This window comes from Podarcis tiliguerta (assembly GCF_965153285.1).
Source record: "Podarcis tiliguerta genome assembly, chromosome: 8".
NCBI lineage: Eukaryota > Metazoa > Chordata > Lepidosauria > Squamata > Lacertidae > Podarcis > Podarcis tiliguerta.
Genome location: NC_139541.1, coordinates 72,271,537 through 72,283,446, shown reverse-complemented (window position 1 = coordinate 72,283,446; position 11,910 = coordinate 72,271,537). Strand labels below are relative to the sequence as shown.

At 48.5% G+C, this 11,910-nt stretch overlaps 1 long non-coding RNA gene across 1 annotated transcript in view; it reads right to left on the bottom strand.

The window, feature by feature from the left end:
- Window positions 1-8,605: 8,605 nt before the first annotated feature.
- Window positions 8,606-11,910, bottom strand: part of LOC310684860 — a 51,624-nt gene continuing 48,319 nt past the window's right edge. Inside the window, exon 5 of the long non-coding RNA XR_014514895.1 lies at window positions 8,606-10,598. This is a non-coding gene — a long non-coding RNA (uncharacterized lncRNA). The remainder of the gene's footprint in view (window positions 10,599-11,910) is intronic.

Sequence of the window (11,910 nt, the reverse complement as noted above, 5' to 3'; positions counted from 1 at the left end):
TAAGGATAGCATCAAAGCAAAGCCAATTAACCCACATCAAAGCAAGTGAATATAAACATATATGAGCTCAAGGTTACAAACAACTACCAATTAATTGTGGGGTTATTTTGACTGCCAAGATGGCGTTTGAAAAGCTACTGGAACAGTTTAACTTTCATGGGCATAGCTGGGGGGGGGTGTGCAGCTGCCTTCCCTAGATCCACAAATATTATTGAAAAGTATTGAAAGTACTCATTTATCTGAGGTTCTGCTCATAGCTGTCAACTTTCAGATTTGAAAATAAGGGATCAGCAGCCTCGAAAATAAGGGATCAGCAGACTCACCTGTCCTGGGGACAGTCTACATCAGGGGTGTCAAACTCAAATTCATCGGGGGCCGCATCAGCAGTTTGGTCACCCTCAAAGGGCCAGTCTAAGCAGGCATAAAATGCGTTGCAACAGTTCGATCCTATGTAGATTTTAGGGAACCTAATTGTATATAGGATCGGGCAGATATTAGCTCCTCTGGAGCAATGCGGTCGTCTCACCAATAAAACAAAATGGGTATTAGAAAATGGAGAGCTGTGGACGGGCACTCATTTGGCAACCACATAAGAGGGATATTTCCCTGCTCCTCCTGGAAGATCTCCGCAGAGGAAATTCAACAGGTGCCGTCTTTTTCCCTCGCTGTAGCCACACCGGCAGATTTTCTGCTCGGCACACAGAAAACCTACCAGAAAAATGTTGGCAGGCATTGTAACAATTAAAAGTTAGCAAGGAAGGCTCCCCCCCCCCCCCGCACCTCCAGGAAGGAAAACCCTTTTGCCCTGTTAATGCAGTTATTAAAGGCGCGATCCTCATTATTTTAAATGAAGCGGGCACACTTGGGAGGCAGCCCATTGAACTCAATAGGACTCCCCGATTTCACACGCACGGAGAGAAACCAATGTTACCCATTATATACATTTGCAAGTGGCAATGACTAAAGTAAATAAATATTTCCTTCCCCCTGGAATTCCTTAAATATTTGTAGCTTTGTCTCCATTGTGCACAGCAGCGTATATTATATTAGAGTAATCGGAGGGGGAAGGGGAGAAAAATGAGCAAGCTGCTCATTGATGTTACTTCCTACTATGCTGCTGCTGCTGCGCAGGCGCTCTTAGCCGAAGCAGGTTTTGAACTCAACTTCCCAGGGATCTTGGCGCGCCTTTCATTCGGTTGCTTAGCAACCGACATACACCTGCCATGGAGCCGAAGGCGGAGCAGGAGGCGAAAGACGCAAAAGGTACCCCCATTCCCGCCCCTCTCCATTTCCCGCCTTCAGCCATTGCCCAGACTTGCCACCACGGGGTTCCCCTCGAAACTACCCCTTGCTCTCAGTAACGTTGGCAACACTCCACTAGTATGGCACACTTTAAAGCGCCGCTAGAGGGCAGACGTTCTCTGGCTTGTAGGCTGCTGCGCGTGCGCTGAAGAGGCGGCTTTCTTGTGTCAAAAAAAAGAAGCAGCGAGAATAAAAGGTGAAGACTGGCGGCCGGCGGCGGCTACACGGGCCACATGACGAGGTCTGGCGGGCCGGATTCGGCCCGCGGGCCTTGTGTTTGACACCCGTGGTCTACATGATATCTAACAATCCAGGATAGCAGCGGAAAACGGCCTTGGAATAAGGGAATTTCCCGCAAAAAAAGGGAAGGTTGACAGCTATGGTTTTGCTCCACCGCCCAGCAGAAGCCTATTTATGGGGCATTTTTACCTGTGATTTCCGAAGAAATGCTCAACAACTTCTTTGATTTATTAAAAAATCGAAAATTCTTGCAACGCCCATGTGTCACCTTTGGTTCAGCACATCCACACATTAAGCAAAGAGAGAGGTTGGCGGGGGGAGGGGGGAGAGAGGTAAGGATCAGGTTGTCAATAACAAAGATCCCTCACCTAAAATGGCATCAGAGAGCCGAAGCCGGTTCAGCAAAGGGCAGCCAAAATTATCAAGGGGATAAAGAAAGGTAAGTTTTGGGACGTTTTAGAGGAAAGACAACAGGAGAGGCCATAGCTCAAGGGCAGAACATTGGCTTGGCATGCAGAAGGTCCCAAGTTTAACCTCTGCTCTCTTCAGGCAGGGCTGGAGGCAGCCCAAGAGAAACCCCAGAGAGCTTCTGCCAGTCAGTGCAGACAATATAAAGCCAGCTAGACCACTGGTTTGACTTTGTATATGATGGCTTCCTATATTCCTATGAGACATGATAACCACCATGGTTATGTTCCAACCATACCCTCCAACATTTCTCCGATGAAAATAGGGACGTTCCCTTCCATGATAATTTTACTGTTTATACCCCACACATCTTAGTGGGGTGCCCCCAGCCACACTGGGAAGCTTCCAACATATATAAAAACATGATAAAACATTAAGAAACCTTCCCGATATCTCATGCTCTTAAAACAAGGTGCATCTTCGTTCTCCTTCTCTGTGCCTGAAACTTCCTTCCTCCCAGGTTATCTCTTCAAGTTATCTCTCTCAAATCCCTTCTCAAGATTCCTTGGGCTTAACAGTCTTCCCTCACACACTCTCTGCCAAGCAAAACAAAAGCCTGAGAATTTGGATACCACCCATTTGATCACACATTACCCCTGGCCATTGTAAAAAAAACAAACCCAAAAAGCAAAACAAAAAAACCACAGAGAGGACTACAACTTCTATTTGCTAAGCAAGCGATAATATGCAAATATGACCATTTATTTGCATGAAATTTGGCTGTATTTGTGACCTCTCAGTGCTCCGAGCATGGACTGTTTCACTTGCCAGATACTCGCGTGGTATTCCATGGGCATAACTAAGCATCTAGACCATGCGTAGGCAAACTAAGGCCCAGGGGCCGAATCCAGCCCAATCGCCTTCTAAATCTGCGCTGCATGTTTTTACATGAGCAGAATGTTTTTACATGAGCAGAATGTGCCCTTTTATTTAAAATGCATCTCTGGGTTATTTGTGGGGCATGCCTGGTGTTTTTACATGTGTAGAATGTGTGCTTTTATTTAAAATGCATCTCTGGGTTATTTGTGGGGCATAGGAATTCGTTCATTCCCCCACCCCCATATAGTCCAGCCCCCCACAAGGTCTGAGGGACCGTGGACTGGCCCTCTGCTGAAAATGTTTGCCAACCCCTGATCTAGACTCTTGGGAATCCTTGGGAAGTGTTGATCTGCATCATCATCATCATCATTTCACCCATTTGACTAGGTTGCCCCAGTCACTCTGGGAACCTTCCAACATATATAAAAACATAATGTATATGTAGCTTTGCAGCTTGGTTCCACATTTCTATAACCTGTTGCATCTGTTCTTTTTGGATAAGCAAAATCTTGCTTTCTCTTGGCTTTCCTATATCCAGACATTTCTTTCATGACTATCAGTGGCTGGTGGCTCCTAGCTACCGTGCACATCTGATATGCTTGAAAGAGGGCTGAAGAGAAACAACTGAGCGGTTGGACTTCAGCCAGCGAAGGTGACGGACGCCTTAAGCTTAAGGAAACCCTGAGGGCCTGGCATTTGTTTTGGGGAAGCAGGTGCTGCTCTACAGACTCGCCCCGTTTGGGTGCTTTGGGTCTGTGGAATCCCAGCGAGGTGCGCCCAGCTTCTATTTTAGTTTTTTGGAGAAAAAGGTCGATTTACCCTTATGCAATGGAACATTTCCTCTTTCCCCATCCTCACCAATCTCATCCAGAGGGTTGGGGAGACCCATAAAACAGATTTAGGGGTGCACAGGGGGTAAGTTCTGCTGTACAAGCATAAATCCTTGTTCTGACAGGACGTGTTAGTTGGAAACCATCCCTAACTTTTCATACTCTTAGGCGATTTTGCACGTATTTTTTTTTTAATTGCCGTTAAGACACTATGGGGACCCAGAATTGGATGGGCTGGACAATGGTTTTATTGTTCACGCACCTGTTCCCCACAGGTACCTGTTCATTGTGGCCAACAGGACCCCTTGTCTTAAGCACGCTGGTAAAAGCACCAGACCATTTGCTGAAACAAAGACGCCGAGAGAGAATGACGACGACTCTCCCTGGCAAGACGGAAGGTGCCGCATTGTTGGCACCTTCTGTCTATACAGTTATTGCTTTTCTTGGCATCGTGACAGGTGGAAAAGGGGGGAGGCAGAGAGAGAGAATGTGGAAGAGTGGAAAGCCGTAATGGGAGAGAGGAGGGATCTGTAGGCCTCAGACCTCTGTCTCCATGGAAACCAGACAGCTCAGCTTGAAGCTGAGAATACGTCCTTTAAACAGGGAGGAGAGGGAGAAGCAGAGAAGGCAGAAGGTGCTCTTGCCCATGACAGCTAAATCGATAAGAGAACGAATGAGAACACTGATCTGCAAGGCAAGCTCAGCCTTGGACCCTCAAGACTCAGTTCCCAATCTGCATGTCCTTCTGCCCTGCCTCCATTTCTGCGGCTGGTTTCGCACTTGGTCCAAATGCCAGCTCCTTCAATGCACTCCCACCAGACATTTTTAACTTCTTTCCTGTGTGTGTTAAAAACCCAGCTGTAAAAATCCAGTGGCAATTTGCTTTCCGCAAGATGCTTTAAACGGCTCATTTCTTAAACTTGGTGGTGGTACGTTTCTGCACCTGGGTCTTTCAGGTCTGCTTCACAGTGGCGTAGCGTGGGGGGTGCAGGGGAGCCGGCCGCAACATCTGGGGGTTAGGGGGCACAAATCCACAGGTTAGGGGGCGCAAATTACTTGCCTTGCCCCGGGTGCTGACAACCCACGCTACGCCACTGCTGCTTCAGCAAGGGCTGCTTGGACCCTCAGGAGGGCAGCAGTTCCTCCACTAGAGGCCCAATGCCAATCCCCCCCTCCCTAAGCCCACATTCCTCACACCAAGTGTGTTTGCCTAGCTAAAATCTGTCCTCAAATTCTGAAAAGTTGCTCAGAAGGGATATGTGGCCCTTGGGAATGACAGGTTCCTCGCTGCTGCTATAGGAGGAAAAGTTTTCCCCCTTATAGTGCCAGCTCAGTGATACCCTGAGGTAGTCTTTCCCAATGTGGTGCCCTCCAGATGTTGCTGGCCTACAACTCCCATCATTTCTGGTCATTGGCTCTGCAGGGAGCTGTAATCCAACAGCTGGAGAGCATCAAGTTGAGCCTAGGGCTGGACAAAAGTAATTCTAGGGACTGCTTTTGCAACCCAGGCAAAATTGGGGGGTCCAAGCCAGAACTGTATCAGTTTTGGTCAGCTGTCTGAATGAAGAGGCTGCAAAGGCAGAAGAGAAAGGTTGGTAGTTGTCAGTGCCATGTGTTTGCTGTCGCTGTGTGCACCTGTGAAACCAGTAATCACAAAGGATTAATGCCTCCCCCCCCCCTTCCGGAAACAGAACGCAGTGACTGTATACAAAATACTACCTTTCAGATAAGACAGTGTCTGGGGGCTCTCCCATGCTAGGGCAGGCAGGCTTTAGCATAAAAACCAGATTCCACACCTTACTCAAGACAGGCAAGGAAGCACTCTTTTTACAAAGGTGCTTCAAACATGCCCAGAGGCAACTTGCATAGAAGTGTTTCTGAAAGGTGTGTTGTTGTTTTAAGCACTAGAGGCAATAAACCAAGGTTTAAAGAAGCCACTTTTAAGGAGTGTGTAATTATTCAATCGGGACGCGGGTGGCGCTGTGGGTTAAAGCCTCAGCGCCTAGGACTTGCCGATCGAAAGGTCGGCGGTTCGAATCCCCGTGGCGGGGTGCGCTCCCGTTGTTCGGTCCCAGCGCCTGCCAACCTAGCAGTTCGAAAGCACTCCCGGGTGCAAGTAGATAAATAGGGACCGCTTACTAGCAGGAAGGTAAACAGCGTTTCCGTGTGCGGCTCTGGCTCGCCAAAGCAGCGATGTCACACTGGCCACGTGACCCGGAAGTGTCTCCAGACAGCGCTGGCCCCCGGCCTCTTTGAGTGAGATGGGCGCACAACCCTAAAGTCTGTCAAGACTGGCCCGTATGGGCAGGGGTACCTTTACCTTTAATTATCCAATACTGAAATTGAACTTTATTATCAGCAGAAATCGGGCACCTTTTCAAGTGTGGCTATCTTCCATTCCCCTTCACTCAGTGTCAGCAAAAAAGCCTTGACAACCTGGTGCCCCCAGCTGTTTTGGTATACAGCCCCCATCAACCTCACCCGGAAAGTCCAAACATTCTGGAGGGCACCAGGCTCAAGAAAGCTGGAATGAACGGTAGCTCTAATGGGCCAATATTTTCCACAAGCATAATGTGCCGTGCTTAATAGTTGCAGAAACATGTGTCTTCAACGTAGTGCAGTTATTATTCAGCTGATGCAGCAGAGCCAGCTGCCCCACCTACCTGCTCCACACCTGAAGTTGGCACTTCTCTTGTGCAGGGAAATGGCACTTCCCCCATCAATGAGCTCCCACATTGTGTAGCAGGAAAACCCCAGCTTGTTTCAATAAAGAGCACTGTACAATCTGCGGCTGCCCGCGAGCACCTTATGAATAGTGTCCATTATATCCCCTGGGACATGTGACAGATCTCTCCTTTCCATATGCTGCTTCTCACCCTGAAAGCCCACTTTCATTACTGCTGTTTTCGAACTGTTCACTTTGGGAACATCTGCATTAAAAGCTGGGATAGAAATATAGCAAAGGACCGCTTGAACGCTGCTTAAAATCAACAGCATCAGACCAGACTTTGGGTCCCAAGGATTCCTCACTTACAGCTGCTGGACCCTCTTGGGATCTTGCTTGGATGATATTTCCTTGGATGCTACTCCATTCAGATGTTGCCCTCTGCTGGTCTCAGACTGTAAAAGCATATGTAGAGAGGTGCCAGTGGGATAGGGACGCTGGTGGAGCTGTGGTCTAAACCACAGAGCCTAGGGCCTGCCGATCAGAAGGTCAGCGGTTCGAATCCCGTTGCTCGGTCCCTGCTCCTGCCAACCTAGCAGTTTGAAAGCACGTCAAAGTGCAAGTAAATAGGTACCACTCCGGTGGGAAGGTAAATGGTGTTTCCATGCACTGCTCTGGTTTCGCCAGAAGCGGCTTAGTCATGCTGGCCACATGACCCGGAAGCTGTATGCCGGCTCCCTCAGCTAGTAAAGCGAGATGAGCGCCGCAACCCCAGAGTTGTCCGCGGCTGGACCTAATGGTCAGGGGGCCCTTTACCTTTTTACCAGTGGGAAAGGGTCTTTCAGCCTGCTGTTGCAGCAGCAAAAGTGCTGCCCTAGACAACCACCTAGAATCACCCACTGGAAATAGGGCTGCCCCACCTGTGCTGCCTTGCTTGTACCATTTATCCAGGATAACTGAGAAGGGCAACCTGCAGAAGACAGGCAGCAGGTATGAGCTTTACCATCCATTCTCCTGTTTAAGAAAAATGACTGTTCATTGATTTGATATGTCACCTGAATTGCAACAACAGAACAATGTGCAGCCAGCTAGCTGTAGGCTCTGCTGCACTCTCTGACAGCACAGACCACATGTCTTGTCTATGTGATTAACAGACCTCACACTTGAGTGAAGGACTCCATACCACTGGCAAATCATTCACCTTTGCCACGTAACATTAAAATGGAGTATGACAAGAGCTCACTAGCACTGTCGGTTGCATATTTCCATTTCTTTTCAAACTTACCCGTTACTTACACAGAGTCCTTGGGATATGGCAGGCTATATGAAAAACAGAGGGCTGGACAGCACGTTCTTTAATGTCACAGAAAAACACGCAATATCAGGTTTTGCTAAAGTGACCCTACTGTCCTCCTGTTCAGTTTCTTCTTGAGGTGGGATGGTGGACCCCCGATGTTGCTGAGATAGAGGGGATCAGTCATTTGATGGTGTCTCCCTCTGAGGAGCCTTAAAGGCACAGAGACACCTGTCAAACCTGCTCCCTTGGGTGGGGAAGGTGTAAAAGAAACCCAGCCTCCCGCAGTTTAGCTTGAAGTAACGAGTCATATCTCCCTCTATAATAAAAATGTAAGGATGTCGTACCTCACCACAATCTTGGATTTGCATGAAGTCAGGGGCAGGATCGCGGAGCAAGATTGAAGGCAGGTTGCACAAGAGCAGTGGCCGTGGCAAGGGAGGGAGGACACTAAGCAGGGGAAAGTGGTGTTTTAAAACAACAGGGTTAAGTTTGATTAAAGCTGGGATGGAGAAAAATGAGAGGAAGTGGCACTTTTGAACAGGAGCAGAGGTTTGTGCAAGTACTATGGAATAGCTGAAGGCTACACATGCTTTACCTATCCCACAAGAGGCAGCTACGGAACAGAAGAGGGGGAAGTTGGGAGTGCAGTGATAGGGAGCTACACTGGAAAGAAGAAAATGTTGTTGTTTTAAATAATGGTAGAAGTTTGTGGAAAGTGCTAGTGGAGCAACACTGAGAGGAAAATGGTGGTTTTAAACAACGACAGAGGTCCGAGTAAAACAGGGATGGAGCAGTACTGAGAAGGGCAGGGAGCCTTTTGCATGCACAAGTTCGGCAGTGGGGGGCAACTTGAACACCTGAGCGGGCCACATGGGACCTCTGATGACTGCCTGTGAGTTGCCCACATATGTGTGAAACGATTAGTCCGTCTACCCAACCATGCGCACTTTGTCATTCTTGGTATTATACCACAGGGACGCGGGTGGCGCTGTGGGTTAAATCACAGAGCCTAGGACTTGCCAATCAGAAGGTTGGCGGTTCGAATCCCCCATGACGGGGTGAGCTCCCGTTGCTCGGTCCCTGCTCCTGCCAACCTAGCAGTTCGAAAGCACGTCAAAGTGCAAGTAGATAAATAGATACCACTCCGGTGGGAAGGTGAACGGCGTTTCCGTGTGCTGCTCTGGTTTGCCAGAAGTGGCTCAGTCATGCTGGTCACATGACCCGGATGCTGTACGCCAGCTCTATCGGCTAGTAAAGCGAGATGAGCGCTGCAACCCCAGAGTTGGCCACGACTGGACCTAATGGTCAGGGGTCCCTTTACCTTTACCTAATAAAGGAACACCTCAAAGCTGAGCACATCCAGTTATCTTTAGATGCTTCTCAGTGGTGTTAAAAACATTCTACTGCAGGAGGTCAGGCAGCGTTACTGCTCCCTTGATTAATGCGTAATGGTCCAATCAGGAAAATCCAGAAATTACCAGCTTGCTTAGAATACGTTTTGATGCAATGACTAGAAATCAGTCGCGGTTCATGCTGGGTTGGCGGGGGATGGATGGCAATTCCAGGCAGCCAGGGATAACTTTGGGCTGGGGGTCAACTGCACCTTTCAAGCTTCACAGCTATGCCTCTGTGGAGGCCTTTAGAGGCCTGCACAGGAGCAGCTGAGCAATCTCTGTGACTGGTGCAAACACAGCAATGGGAAAGGCTCTCCCAACCTCGGTTAAAGTACCGAAAACTCCTCGACTCAAGGGAGGAAGTACCATATGTGCCACTGCCACTGCCAATTCACAAGGGGAGCGTCTCTTACATTACTGATGTTTACTAGTGTAAATGTTGCTGTCTCTTCCCCCAAGGGATCCTGGGAACTGTAGGAGCTGCAGCAGGGAACAAGAAGTCCAGGGATCCTGAGAGAGAGACTTGTTGGTCCCTTCACAAAAACTACAGTTCCCAGGGGTTCTTTGCGAAAGCGAGCCCTAATGAAGATGCACATTCCCAACTTGGCTCAGGCCAATTTGTTTCTGCATTCTGTTGTCTCCAATAACCCCCCAAGACTGAGCAAGAACAGCTCAAGAGGGGCAACTTCCTTTTGGAGGAAGTTGCTTTCATTAGTGAAACTGTTGACACAGGCGAAGCCTCTGTGGTTCTGGTACTCAGGATAGGAGGTTGTGCTGGACATGGGACATTCTAGATGGGAGCAGTATGGGTTCTAGCTCTGAGACCAGAGGTATATAGCACAAAGATCACACACCCTATCGGGCCGATGCTGTGCAAACCATTCATCTTAAGAGCTTTTCTGTGAGTTTGATAGAATTGCAGCGTAAGATAGAATCCACTCAAGCAGTTGCTTTCTTCACCATTCTGGATGACCAAGACAGCCACAGTATTTCACAATGCATCTAGTAGTTTGTGCTACCGAGCCCCTTTGCTCCGTCCTGGGGGAACGAGGCAAGAACCCTGGTGTTTGGGGGTCGCAGGGGGTGGGCTACCCGCTCAGTTCCCAAGAACCTCACCTGTGACCTCTGGGCTTCCTCACAGGTTAAGGGTCTCAGGGACAGAGAGGATGCCGGGAAATGAGGAAGCAGGAAGGCAGAGAAAGGATAACGGGACTATAACAGGAAGGGGCAGGCAGGGGTGGGGAGGAGGTAGCTCCCCCATGTGACTCCTTAACCTGGGAGGGGGGAAAACAGGTGAGAGACAAGGCACCATAAGGTTAGCAAGACAGGAATAAAAAGAGCAAGCAAACTTCCGTTCCTCAACTGCTGCTACACACAAATCATGGCAGGTCCTCAAAGTCTCTTGGAAGACTCTCCTTCTCTGGTTTCGTTTTTATCCCCAAATCTCCCCTTCTTCGCCAAGGCAGGCAGCAAAGCAGAAGGGTGGCAGCCGCTTTGGAAATGCAAGGAAGCCTTAATGACACCCTTTAAGTTCAGCGGAACTGGGTCAATTCTTTCAATGCGATTCTCTTTTTTAGCTTCCCCTGAAAATTAAAATACAAAACAGAACGCTCTGTTGCTTTTCTGACATAACTCATATCTAATTATCTGGCGGTTTGTGGGTTGGGTTAAAACACCTGGGTGAATAAAAAGGCACCAGAAATGCCATAAGGAAGGCATTTGACTGAAGGCAGGCTATGGTGCCACTATCAAAAAGGCTCTCTTCTTTGGAGCCACTCGGCTGACCGCACTTGGCACTCAAAGCAGGGTCTCTTTGATGACATTTGTCTCACCTCACATCTTCTTAGTGGTCTTTTCAGTGCCAAGTAAATACCTTTTTATTCACTCAGGCTTTTGAATTGTTTTAAATTCAGGCTGCTTTATGCAAGTAAGGTTTATATTATTATTAATTGTTGGTTTGTAATTATTATTGTATATTGCGTTTTAAAATCATCGCTGTAATCCATCCAGGGAGCTCTCGGTGGCTGCGTAAATTATCACCACTATTATCCAATTGCAATTTTGCCAGGGCTGGATCATTATTCTCAAAGCCAAATATTAGGACATGGAAAGTGAGATGAACAAGAAATTACCCTGAACACGCACAGAGTCTCCTCCCAGACACATGAAGGACCACTTAGTATTGGTAGCCAGTCCCCAAATATCTGAGAGCTGAAAGAAAAATTCCTAGGCCAAAGAATACAATATCCTGGGAAGCTTGAAGTCCGGCACCTCCTGAAGCCTCCCACTGAGTCCTCGGTCCAATGGAAGCCAACCTTTTTATTCTGCCAGCTCCCACCACAACTAGATCTATTTAACTGCCACCTGATTTCTGCTTAGACAACACTGAAATTAATGGACCTAAATCAGTCCTGCCCATTAATTTCAGTGGGTCTGCTCTGAGAAGAATGAGCGTTGGCTACAGCCCACTGTCACTTTGCAGCGCTATTACCTGCCCCACTGGTATGCAAGCAATCAGGATCAAAATGCAGCAAAGGCACATGTCCCGCTGCCTCCCCTCCCTCCTGCCACCCACCTCTCCTAATATCCTGCAGCAGTAGCTTCCCACCTTTTCAGACCCAGGACGCACTTGTAACTCAAACATGCATTTGAGGACCCATTTATTAACCTTTTACCATACAACTGCACGATGGGAAGTGCTCCTGTTGCAACCCGCTTGGATTAGGCCGTGACCCAAACCACCAGCTGAAGACCGATGCTCTACAGCAGCTAACCATTTTCAGGGCAGAGCATCGCTGGAGTACTAGGGATGGGGGGAATGTGTGGGCCTCCCAAATGCTGCTGGACTACAGCTCCTGTCACCCCTGATCTCTGGCCAGGCTGGTGGGGGACTGG